Genomic DNA, 12,951 nt, shown 5'->3' on the forward strand with positions numbered 1-12,951 from the left:
TTCTGCTATCTTTTTAAATCACTGTTTCAGTTCTCTGATTCATCTAATCTGCTGTTGATTTCTTACAGTATATTTTTCTTTTTCAAATTTATTTATTTATTTTAATTAGTTTCAAGTATACAGTACATTGGTTAGACATTTAAATAGTTTATAAAACAATCCCCCTAATTGTTCTTTCTCTCCTCTGGTTTTCCACCTAGCCAATATATTTAAGCTAACTGCATTCCCTATGCTCTGCTCCCCATCCCTGTGACCATCTATAAACTACTAATGTGTACTTCTTTAACCCTTCATCCCATTCTCCCAGTCCCCGAACACCTTCTCCTCTCTGTCACCAAATTGTACACTATATTTGTGAGTCTGTTTTTGATCAGTTTGTTCTTTTTGCTCCTTAGATTCTGCATGTAAGTGAAATCATATGGTATTTGTCTTTCTCTGTCTGATTTATTTCACTCAGCATAATTTCTAGGTCCATCCATGTTGTTGCAAATGGTAGAATTTCATTTTTTTTTTTAATGCTGAGTAATATTCCATTGTATATATGAACCATAACTTCTTTATTCAGTCATCTGTTGATGAGCATTTAGTTTGCTTCCATGTCTTGGCTAATGTAAACTGTGCTGCCATGAATATTGGGGTGCATAGATCTTTACAAATTATTGTTTTGTTTTCTTTGGGTAAATATTCAGAAGTGCAATTGCTGGGTCAAATGTAGTCTTCATTTCAGTTAATGTATTCTTCATTTCTGACTGGTTCTTTATTATGGTATCTATGTCCTTTTCTGTGCTTACTATCTCTTTGTTAAAGTTTTTCTAAGTTTCTTGAGCATCCTTATAACCAGTGTTTTGAATTCTGTATCTGGTAGGTTGCTTGCCTCCACTGTGTTTAGTTTTTCTTCTGGAATTCTTGTCCTCTCCTTTCATATGGGACTTGTTTCTTTGTTTCCTCATTCTGGCTGCCTCTCCATGCTTGTTTCTATGTATTTGGTAGATCCGCTATGTTTCCTAGTTTGGCCAGGTGGCCTTTTTTATTAGGGGCCCAGTGGCATAGTTTCCCTGATCACCTGCAGTGTGTGCTCCAGAAGTGTTCCTTGTCTGAGTCATATGTGACCTCCTGTTGTAGTTGAGCCCTGATGGCTTTTGACACATCAGTGGGTGGGACTGACCTTCAGGCTGACTGGCTGTGAGGACTGTCTATGACTACATTGGATAAGTTATTGTGTGGGGGCTAACCCTATGAAATTGTATTCACTCTTGCAGGCTCTGGTGTGGGTGGTTCTCTGTTGTGGTCTGAGGCCAACCACTGGGTGTGTTGCTTCTGGGGCTACTTGGGAGAGGCTCTCGTGAAGGCAAAAGTCAGCCACTGTCTGTAGCCAAACTGGGGCTACCTGGAACGAGCCACAAAGTGATCCATGGTTGATTGCTGCCTGTCCTGAACCTGGAGGTGCATAGGAGAAGCCACACTGAGAATTGAGGCTGTCTGCCACCTATACTGGGCCTGGGGCAGCTCAGCAAAAGTTTCAGGGCACCCTGAGACCTCTGCTACCTACCAGCTGCCCTAAGGCTCAGCTGCTGAAAGAGCCTTAGGTGGTACACAAGTTGGGTGATTCATGGTCTCAGTGAGTCACCAGTGTGGGGCAAGTGGTTCACCAGGTTAATGTAGATTCAGGTTAAGTGCCAGTGCTGAGGCTGGGGCCACTCAACAAAAGATTCAGAGCAAACCAAGGTCAGGTACTGGGACCTGCAGATCCCTGAGAGTTGTCCAAGAAAGACTACAGCATAGGTCGGAGCTGGCTGCCCACTGCCGAAAGTTCCTCCAGTGGTGTATGAGCTGAGGCCAGCTGCTTATTGCTGAAAGAGTCTCTGGCAGCTTGTTGCTGAAAGAGTCTCTGGCAGCATGAGTGGGGAAGGGTCCCAGGGGGTCACCAGGGTGGAGCAAGCAGAGTTCACCAGGCGATAGAGATTCAGATTTGACTGAGGCGATAGAGATTCAGATTTGACTGTAGAGGGAGGGCTCAATAGGGCAAGATGGCACACACTCCTCGTCTATACCAGAGATGGACTCAACACAGAGACAATGATGATTGTCCCTCTAGCCCTCATCCTGAAGCCAGACAACTCGGTCTCTTCCCATACTTTCTGAGTCACTGTCTCTCCTCCAGAGCCCAGAGTAATTGAGAGAATCTGTGTGCAGGCCCTTTAAGAGGACATTTGGGTTTCTAGCAGCCTTTTATCTCACTGGGCAGATGAAATCCCCACTGATCTTCACAGTCAGATGTTGTGAGGTCTTTTCCCAGCACTGATGCTCCAGGCTGGGGAACCCAGTCTGGTGGGGCTGGGACTTCTCACTCCTCAGGGAAGACATTCGCAGCTGAGATATCCCTCTCACTTCTCAACCGCCAGATGTGGGGGAGGAAAGCAGCTTGTTTTGCATCTTTGCTCCTTTTACCAGTCTCGATATGGCTTCGTCTTTATATCCTTCATTACAGAACTTCTGTTAAGCTAGTCTTCACTTGGTTATTCAGGTTGATTGTTCTATAATTTACTTATAATTTTAATGTGGTCATGGAAGGAGGCAAGCAGTGTTCGCCTACTCCATCATCTTGACCAGATTCATCTATACCTCAATTTTTTAATGACCAAATAGTCCCCATGCCCATTAGGAAATTCTTTTTGGTGGGTATAATTTTTTTTCCTTCAAAGGAATTCTCATCCTTCAGGGAAAAGTTGAAAGAAGCACAAAGTCTCATTTTCAAGATGGGTTTTTACTCTGTGTTGGTGATAAAGGTTCCTGAAGAGAAAACTTAGTGATCCAGGACCCAGCTCCAAAGATGACACTTCCTCCAGGATGGGAATGTCTAGTGTGAGGGTCTGTAGTATCTCCCTCTCAAAATATTCACATACAGAATGTTATAATTCCTTATACATGTCAGGGAATGTAACTTCTGCTGAAGACAGTCTTCTAACACTCAATAAAGTTATGTGAGGAGAAGGCATAAGGAAAGATCTACATTTAATGATGCTACCATTCAAGGACCTGCCATAACCAGATGGCTTGCCTCTCATTCTGATAACCTTCAAGTAACGGCAAGCATTCATTGAGTAATTTCTATGTGCTCGATGTAGTTCTAAATCCTTGATTTGTATTAATTCAATTCTCACATCTTCTTTAGTCATTACAGAGGAGAAGATGATATGAAGTGATCACTTCATTTACCATGACAACTTGATCTTCCTTCTCCTTTCCCACTATTTTCACATGGAAGCCAAAGAAATGGGGATAAGCATGATCTCTGAATGGCAAAACAAGAATGGAAATGGGAAGACAAAAGCAATCAGGCACATAGGTCACTTCCACAGTTAGAATCAGAAGGAACCCCAGCAATGGCGTGTGAAAGGTGGAGAAGTGAGTATTTTCTACTTTATGGGCACATTTTCTATAGAGAATTTAAAAACAATAATAAAACTGACTAAAAAGTTGATCTGATTTTTAGTATCACCATGTACCGAGACTACTAAACAATGTCAGTGGGAAGCTGTTTCACCAAAAAATCTTTAATTGGTCTAATTTCTAAACAATTATTATAGTTTCTGTTGATTTTTAACAATATGTAATCCTCAAAGTAGCACATTTTTCTTAGTTATTCTTTAATAAATGTTGTATTATGCATAAAAGTTAACTCAGAAAACTCCTAGCTATAGAGTCAGACCTCTATAGCTAGTCCAGGCAATATTCAAAATTTAATTCATTTTTCTAGGAAATGTCATGTCCTTTATATTTTAAGGAGTGAAGCATCATCTGACACACATAGACTGAGGTACACATATTTGTTTTGGTACTAAGTTGGTACAAGTTCAGAATATTTCAAACTTACTTTGGACACAATTCAACTCTCCAGTCCAATGGTACTACATATAACCTGTATTTGTGCAGCAAATTCAAGATAAAAAATGATAGCATGGTGATTGTAAAGGCAAAGAAATAGAATTAGAAATACTTCAGTTTGGCATTCTTTGTGACTACTTGAAGTTTTTACTTTTATGAAACTTTTGGAAAAAAACAATTCATTCACTCCAGTATCATTTCTTTGCTGGAAAATGCAGCGGAATGTTAGGTGTAACAGTGAAAAGCCTTTCCCAGAAAAAATGAAGCTATGCCCACAGTAAAGACACAAAAGAAAATATGGCACAAGAGGATCAGCTCTTTGATGCAATTCTTTTCTGCTATCTTCTCTTCTAGCATAAAGCTTTAGATGAGATTAAGCAGACACAAAATATTTGCAAACCAGGTCAAACTTGAACAATGTGTCATGAGATATCAAGCTTTAAAACTGATCCTTTTAAATCAACTTACACAGATAGTGTAAGGCCATTAACCACACAACAATAAAATTTAAGGAAATAGACATTTCCTAGAAAAATGAATTAAATTTTGACTATTGCCAAGAGTAACCAAAAAAGATGCTGGTCTTACATTGCCAAAACAAGTAAATGGTAACATATGAATCCCCCAATCACATTTTCGGCAAGAACTGGACACTTATTCCAAAACCATTGATCAAAAACTGTCAATGTCCTCTGTCATTCAGCCATGTTAAAACAATTTTTGCAGAAGAATCAAAACTTTGGAAGTACTTACCAGAAATAATAGAGATTTCTGATGAATTTTCTAGTAAATATGTTTAAGTGGAAATGTTTCCACGAAAACAGGGGTCCCCAACCTCCAGGCCAAGAAACAGTACTGGTCTGTAGCCTGTTAGGAACCAGGCCACACAACAGGAGGTGAGTGGTGCGCAAGTGAGCGAAGCTTCATCTGTATTTGCAGCCAGTCCCCAGTGCTAGCATCACTGCCTCAGCTCCACCTCAGATCATCAGGCATTAAATTCTCTAGGAGCACCGGTCCCTGGTGCCAAAAAGATGGGACTGCCCTACTAAAAGATATTTGATAGCCACTAAAAATATGCCTGAAGAAAAAAAAAGTAAACATTATTGCAATTTCTTGAACATTGTGGTTGGAATTTTTATAAATTTCTATTACCAAACTTATCCTTATGAGTGAGACATTTTCTTATTTGTATATCTGTTGCTTCACATAAAAAAAAATTGAAATGGGAATTAAAAGTGTTCTTCCATCTATTATGAGTGAAGATAGGTTAACAAATATGGCTATACTGTCTATTGACCATGAATATTCAAAGAAGATAAAATTTTTCATTGAAAAATTTATGGAAGTTAGGCTCAAAACAGAAACTGTAATATTATTCATTACTGTTTCAAAACAATATAAAGATATTCCCTTTTTCCAAAAAAAATATTAAGTTAAAAGTATTAATCCATTATGTTTTCCTTTCTGGTACTATAATATTTATTTTATATTTTTTACTAGCATGATTATATACACATAATCAAGAAAATAAAATTTTTACTATGTTTCTTTTCTGGCCATAATTATTTATTTAGCTAACTAACAAGTTCAGTATAGAGGAGAGAAATGCTTTAAAAAAATGATCCCCTATGAGTGTTAAATACACTTCATACATTTCTGGAGTCAGGTATAAAAAGGGAGTTGAAGAAAGGACACGAACTCTAGATAGCCCTGTGGTCTGAGGTCCTTTTTTATTAACTAATGTCTAGTATATTATAATAACTTCCCAGCACTTTTTATAGTATTCCTCTTTACTCCTTATTTATCCTCACATTGTTGCCAGATTCATCATCCAAATATTATAGTCAAAATCAGCAGTGACTCCAAAATTTCTGCATAGGAGAAGCTTTCTTAGATGTGGCCATCTGCCTGGAGGGAAAGACAGAGGCCCTGTCTAAGGCTGAATTTGCCTAACAATGGCAGTAATTTTACTTCTATGTTTATTCGGAGGCATTGGAGGTTGGGAGAAACAGGTGGACAACAGAAGTCAAAAGCCAGCCAGCCCTTCCTGACTACTGTTGAGTGATAGCATAGCTATGTACTGACTCCGCAGGACTAAAGATTGGCAAACCCAGGCAAAATCCAGCTATGTCAGCTAACCATGTGATCGTGGACAAGTTTTTACTCTCAGTTTCCTCATCTGAAAAATGAAGGGGTGGGCCTAGATGGTCTCTAAAGCCCTTTCCAACTACAACAATCAATGGTTATAACTCATTTGCCATGGCAGTTTTAAACTATGGATGGCCCTAGATTTATGCCAAATTTACATTGCATCAAAGTAAAGAGACAAACAACCACTGAGCCAGAGACTATGAGTTAATCGCCAAGTCATATTTGAATAAATGAGAAAGTATCAGGTTCTGTTTAAGAGACCAGGTGTTTTACACAGTGTGTGTTGTTCTTCCATAAACGTTGGCTTCTTAGATCATGTCTACATTCACAAGTCCTTCAATAAACTATGTCACTATCAAGTGAGACAAACACTAAAGTTTTCTCTTTCTGTGTTACCTGAAACTCTTTTAATCTCATTGGACAAAAATTGGGTATAAGTAATTTTTTAAAATGCTGCATATCAATCTAGTTTACACAACAAACATTTTCATATGGGCAGGAGCCAGTTTTATGGTATTTGGAGGACAGGCCAAACCTCAGAGTGGTCTTTTAAATCAAAAACCAAATGTGGGGTGAGCTCATTTACTGGAATTTCATTAAGGAGAATTCATTTCACTTCCTTGGCATAAATTAAGCTGTAGTGAGCTAGTGAAAGATTCTTCCACCTTTCACTGAGATGGTAAATTGAGCTCTGCAGTGGAGGTCAGCGAGAGACCCAGAATGTAAAGGAAGTGCAACACAGTGGGGTGTGTTGGTTTCCTGGCTGGAAGCCAAGGAGACACAAAGAAGCGGCCACAGTGAGACTGCAAGTCTACATCCTTCATTGGAGAACAGATGACAATCTCTGGATCCTGTCTCAGCTGCACCGTGGGGAAGAGGACATGGCAGACTTATCTCCAGGAGGAGGAGGTTTAACTGCCATTGCAGCCTTCTTTTCAGACTGGAGACACCCTCACCTAGGGCAAGGAGCAGCCCACTGAGGGTTCCTCTATCCCTGGTGTGTGCAGACTGGCTTCTGGAGCCTCAGGGCAAGAAAGAACCTTCATCACAATTTCTCTATCTGCATGAACTCTTCAAATATGGGTATTCCATGGGCTTCCTCCTCAGTCCTCCATGCCTCTCATAATCTTCATTCCCTCAGAGTAACTTCTTTCGCTTCTCAGCCCAGACCATTCTCCTTTGGGCTAGACCCCAAGACCCATCTCTGTACTTGGATAGCCCTTAGCCACCCCAATTTATTTTCTAAAGCAAAATTAGGTATCTTCACTCTCACATGCCCCAAGTCCTCTCAGTAAATGCCACCAACACTCTCCCACTCACTGACCTCAGAACCTGAAAGTCCATGTCAATTTCCTTTGTAACCCCATCCGATTAGTCACAGTGTCATAAAGATTTTGTTTCCTTATTGTCTCAAATATATTTCCCCTTCCTTTCCCACTACCACTGACATTTCTCAGTCCTTCGCTATTCATTTCCTGTAATAGTGCAACAGCCTACAAATTCCCAATAGTTGCCCTGCTGCCACTCTTGTTCCTTCTGATAAGTCTTCCATGTGCTTGAAGAATGTGCTTTCAAAATGTGAATATGACCTGGTTACTCCCCTTTGATGATGCCAAAAACAAAGTTAAAAGGCAAATGATAAAATGGGAGCAATATATGTAGCATATATAAGAAAGAGTCAATACCCTTAATATAGAGAGAGTTCTTATATATTGGTGAGAAGACAAAGCAACAGAAAAAATATATATATATGGGCAAAGACTTTAAACAGGCAATTTGTCCATTAGAAAATGAAATGATCAATAAACCTATTAAAAGATTCATGAGTTTTAGGCATCAAGTAAATGCAAATCGAAAGAAAAATGAAATTCTATTTTTCACCTATAAGAGTGACAAAAATTTATAATATAGGATTAAGAGAGTGTGTGGACTTATGCACTCTCATATATTGCCACAACCTTTATGAAGAGTAGTCTGCCAGCATCCATTAAAATTTAAAAAGAAATGACAGTGTAGGGCCAGTTATCTCACCTAGGACTCTTCTCAACAAAAAAAAAAAGCACCAATATATCAGGGTATCATCAGAAAAATGTTTGTTACGGCATTGCTTGTAACAGCAGAAGAACTAGAAACAATCTGAATGGTCGTCAATTGAGGAAGGGTTAAATAAAGTACATCCATATTATGCAACAATATTATGCAACAATTTAAAAGAATGTTATGCACATCTAATTGGGCAGATCTAATAATATGCAGATTGTCATGGAAAGGTATCTATATGTATTGCTAAGTTTTTTTAAAAAAAGAAAGTTACAAAGTAATGTGTCTAGCATAATCCTATATTTGTAAAAATTAAGTAGTCATATATATTTGCATACATTTGTTTAGAATAAAGATGCAAAAAGATATATATGATGGGGGAGAGGAAGTTGAAGATGGGAACTAGAAGGGTTTTTTTTCTTTATAAGCCTCTGATAGTTTAACACTCGTTTCTCCTTATCCCAAGATCCTGTTTCCTTCATGACGTGCCGCCATCACAGTCCATAGCTAATATTTTATGTTTATTTGTAACATGGGTTGTTTTCTATCTTTTTCCAACCAGAATATAAATTCTGCGAGGACAGAAACCCATACCCATCTTGGGAACCACCATGTCCCCAGCACCACCCAGGGCCTGGTACTTAAAAATACTTATTGAACTGATTTATTAAATAATAATTCAATGACTTATGTACATTTAAAAAGAAATTTAAAAGTTAAACTCCTAAAAAGGCTCTTCACGGTTTCTGGAAGCTTGGAGTACATCCATTCATCATGGGGTTGGTTCCTGGCTTCCCTGCAGCCTCGTCTCCCAGTGCCCCGTCCCCCACCACAGTCCTTCTCCAGTTCTTATCTTCAATGCTAAGATTCCTTGAGGGCAGGGACCATGTCTTATTGGTTTCTGGGTCCTTGTGCCTCATACAGTGCACAGTATGTTGTGGTTCCCTAGGGGATGCTTGTTAAATGATTTCTCAATTGCATGTGGAGGGAGGATGAAAGAAACAGCTTAAATCTGAAGTAGGGGGAGAGTGGCAGCAATGAGAGCTGCCTTGCAAGTTACAAGCTCTGGGACCTTGGGAAAATCACTTATAAAATGAATATAACCACAACATTAACCCCTTTACAGGGTTATTAGGACACAATAAGATAGCAGGTGTGAATGTATAGTGTAAACTTTAAAGAACTGTACATATATTGTGATTTGTCTTATAATGGTAGACTTAATGTTACATTTCTTTCTCTAAGTCAAAATTAACCTGTACCAGGTGCTATTTAATAACAAGAAATTCAATTTCTGTTATTATCAATGTTCCCTTCCACTGGCCCCAGGATCATTCAAATGCACCAAGAGGCCTCCCCTGTCCTCAGTTTTGAAGAAGGCTCTCTCATCTATGGTCCATGCTGCTCACTGTGAATATACTTAAAGCCCAAGTCCAGGTGACCCCCATGAAGAAAAGAGGCGCTGCATTTTTATGCTAAGCTGGGACACATGGTATTGCCCCAGCTTGGAGCTTTACCACCCAGAAGCCTACCTGCCCAGGTAGACCTTTCCTTTATGGGGTCCTGCAGCACTTTGAGGAGCCAAGATTCCGTTCACAGCTCAAGAACCCACAGGATACACTCATTCTCAGCTTTGAATATAGTTATCTTTTTCCCAAGTTGCCCACCATCTCCACTCTGCCAAAACGCTTCCCTCCCTCTGTGAATGAACATAGCATAATCCCTTCACAGAGGGGTCTTTAAGCAATTTCGAGGCCCCTGAAATGAGGGAACACAAAGGTCTGGTTACCTTGTTCAAGCCAACATATGGACAAATCACAAATTAACAGCCCTTGAAATTAGTCTGCTAATTATTATTAGTCTGCTATTTATTAGTCTGCTATTTATTATTTTTAAAACAATAATCTGGATAGAGAAATAATAAGAAACCTGTAATGCAGTTGACTACAATTCCTATCAAAGCTTTCTGTTAAATAACTCCCAAAACTATAGCTCAGGAATTTGAAAAGAACCCTTGAAAGGACTCACCTAGTCCAAAGCATAATGCAACTCTTTCCAACATTCTTGCTACAGTTGTCATGGTAGAAAGAAACCTCCACATGCATTCTGACTAGATGATTCTCTTCTTAAAATGGGATTTAAATTCACTGAAGAAATCTGTTGCCTTGGACGCTCCATTTTCAAAGGAAGAAACTTTCACTCGAGATGTCTCCAGAAGAATGTGCTTTACTTTATCTGTCTTTTACACTTAAGCCTGCTGTACCAGCTCTTCGCTAGGAAACTCTGTGATAGATCTCTGCTCTGCATGAATTGTAGTAGCTTTATCAGCATTCCAAGAATTCTCAAAGAGCTGGTATCCTCAACAGTAGAGTCCACTGTTTAATAAATTAATTATCCAATGGCTCACCTGCCTTGGGATCTCATGCAAATCCTTGCCACCTGCTTTCATGCATAGTATTCTTCTCACCACAAAATTTCACCACTTTTCTGACACCTAAGGTTCTCGCCATTTGCCCTTAGGTTCAAGCGCTTGCTTTCATGTCACATCTCCCCATAGATTTAGGTAGGAAGTTGTGATGCACAAGTGAGTCTGGATGTCCTAGAAATAGACCTTAACTGATCCAGTGTGTATGCTGCTGTCACAGCATCCCAGCCATGTGAACTTAGCCAAGACACAGAGTGGTCAGACTTCAGATATCTTATCTACAAAATAGGAGAGTAATTCTACACAGCTTAGACCAAAAGACTGCAGAATCAATTACATTATACTACCTATGATAATGCTTACACAGATATAATTCCATGAAATACCTTTCAGCTCTAAAATCTAATGTATTTGTTTGGCAGTTTTGTTTTCTTTTGTTCGAGTCTTAGTTTGCTTTTGAGTAAAACAAAAATAAGAATCCCCACTTAAATCACATATTATTGTAAGAAAGATCAAATAAAATAAACTCTGCAAATATATTTTGAAAATTACAAAGTTTTGTCCAAATGTGAGATATCATTTTTAATGACTGGACATACTCTTTAAGGATTGGTAAGCAAACGAAAAAGAATGAAACTAACCATAATTATTTTCATATAACGACATCAGTCCGTTCACCTTATTTACAAAATTATTTCTGGATCAAAAGACTATTACCCTGAATTATCAAACAAAACATTTAAGCAACTTTAGATAGCTCCATTATGCCTATACAATTTAATTGAAGCTGGAGAGGAGCAAAATGTAATTATTCCATTCTTTCCCTGGATTTTAAGATGTTTTAAGATTTTAATCTTGGTAAGGAAATACTTATAATCTATATCTTCTTACATAACTTATATACTCTATTATAATTACTTCCTCTAGTCTGAAATTTGGATGCAAAATCAGGTGACATTCAAATCTAGACTATATTAAATACCTTAGGTTTGATTGAGTCGGATTTGTAAACAAATGGCTTTCCTAAAAACATAAAATCATATCAAATCTTTTGCTATTAATGCTTTGTTCTCTTCTGACACCATAAATAAACCTCATTTCCCCTCAAGGATAAGTGGGTAAAGTACATTTTGAAAAATCTCTCTGCAAAGATATTAGGTAATTGCTACCCGCTGCCCTGTACTTGCTTCTCTTTAGGTCCTAATGAAGAAAGTAAACAATGTTTCAAGTTGAGCATGTCTTGGAGCTCTGCATTTATGCGGACTACTATCTTGGCATTTCTGCAAGGTCTATTACATGATTTACAGAGAAACTAGTTGTGGTGCGCAGCCTAATCTCTACCAATGACACATAAAATCAGCCTTGCAACATTTTAATGGTCTGCTATTACTTCTGATCAGCTCTCAGGTCTCCTTTCTAGCTTCCTATCATTCTAAGGCCTTCCATTACTCTTTCTTTTCTTTGCCCTTGAAATGCATATTTATGGAATCTGCTGTTGTAGCACACTGAATCCATTTCTGTAGAAAGATCTAGAAGGATCAGCACAGACTGGCAGCCAAGTGACTTGCGGTAGCACAGGGTGAGTCCAATACTTCTACAAAGTTGAAAGTGACAAGAGACACGAACTGAAATAGTGTTTGCAGTATCTTGGAAAAAGTGTCCTTTACATTGAACAGTAAAATATCAATAGAATCTATACCTGTGGAAATGGAGGAGGAAACACTACACAAAGGAAATGGTGTGGACAGAGGCAATGAGTTGAGAAAACTCCCCAACATGTACACAGCCTAGAACAGTTCAGGCTGGCTAAATCCTCAGGCACCTGGAGGGAATTCATGTAAATTAAGATTAGAAAGGTAGTTACCAGATGACGGGAATTTGTGGTTAGTATTGTGATCATGCTGTGCTACTACTAATCAGTTTAGAAATCTGTTCTCTCCCCTATTAAATGTTGGATTAAGACTCTGCCAGGCGGAGGAAAGAAGGGGAAGGAGGAGGGAGTGTAAAGAACAAACAAGTCATGGTCATTGCCCTCAAGGAATTTAATGGAGGAGAGAGACACACAGACATCCTTATAACATAATGTGTTATGATGAATTTGGTCCCACTCTTCACTACAGCTCTCTAAACTAGTATGAGATCACTATGTCTCCAAATGCTAAAACCCACTCAATTTTCTAAAAAGAATTAATCTGTCCCCAATACAGGAGCACAGCAAAACATTTCTTCTGTGTATTTTGTTAGCAAGATCCCATTTTTTTTCTTTCTTTCTCGTCTCATGCTTATAGGTGTTAGATAACAAAACTGTATAAAACAAACTCTTAGTTTTGAAATTAAATTGAAATAGTTGAAATTAAGTAGAAATTAGTGGGGGCTAATTTAATTTAATGAATTAAATTGAAAATAGTGGAGGCTGTTGTGAATTAAAGACCCTGTCTAAAAAAACTTCA

This window comes from Pteropus alecto, unplaced genomic scaffold (genome assembly GCF_000325575.1).
Source record: "Pteropus alecto unplaced genomic scaffold, ASM32557v1 scaffold164, whole genome shotgun sequence".
NCBI lineage: Eukaryota > Metazoa > Chordata > Mammalia > Chiroptera > Pteropodidae > Pteropus > Pteropus alecto.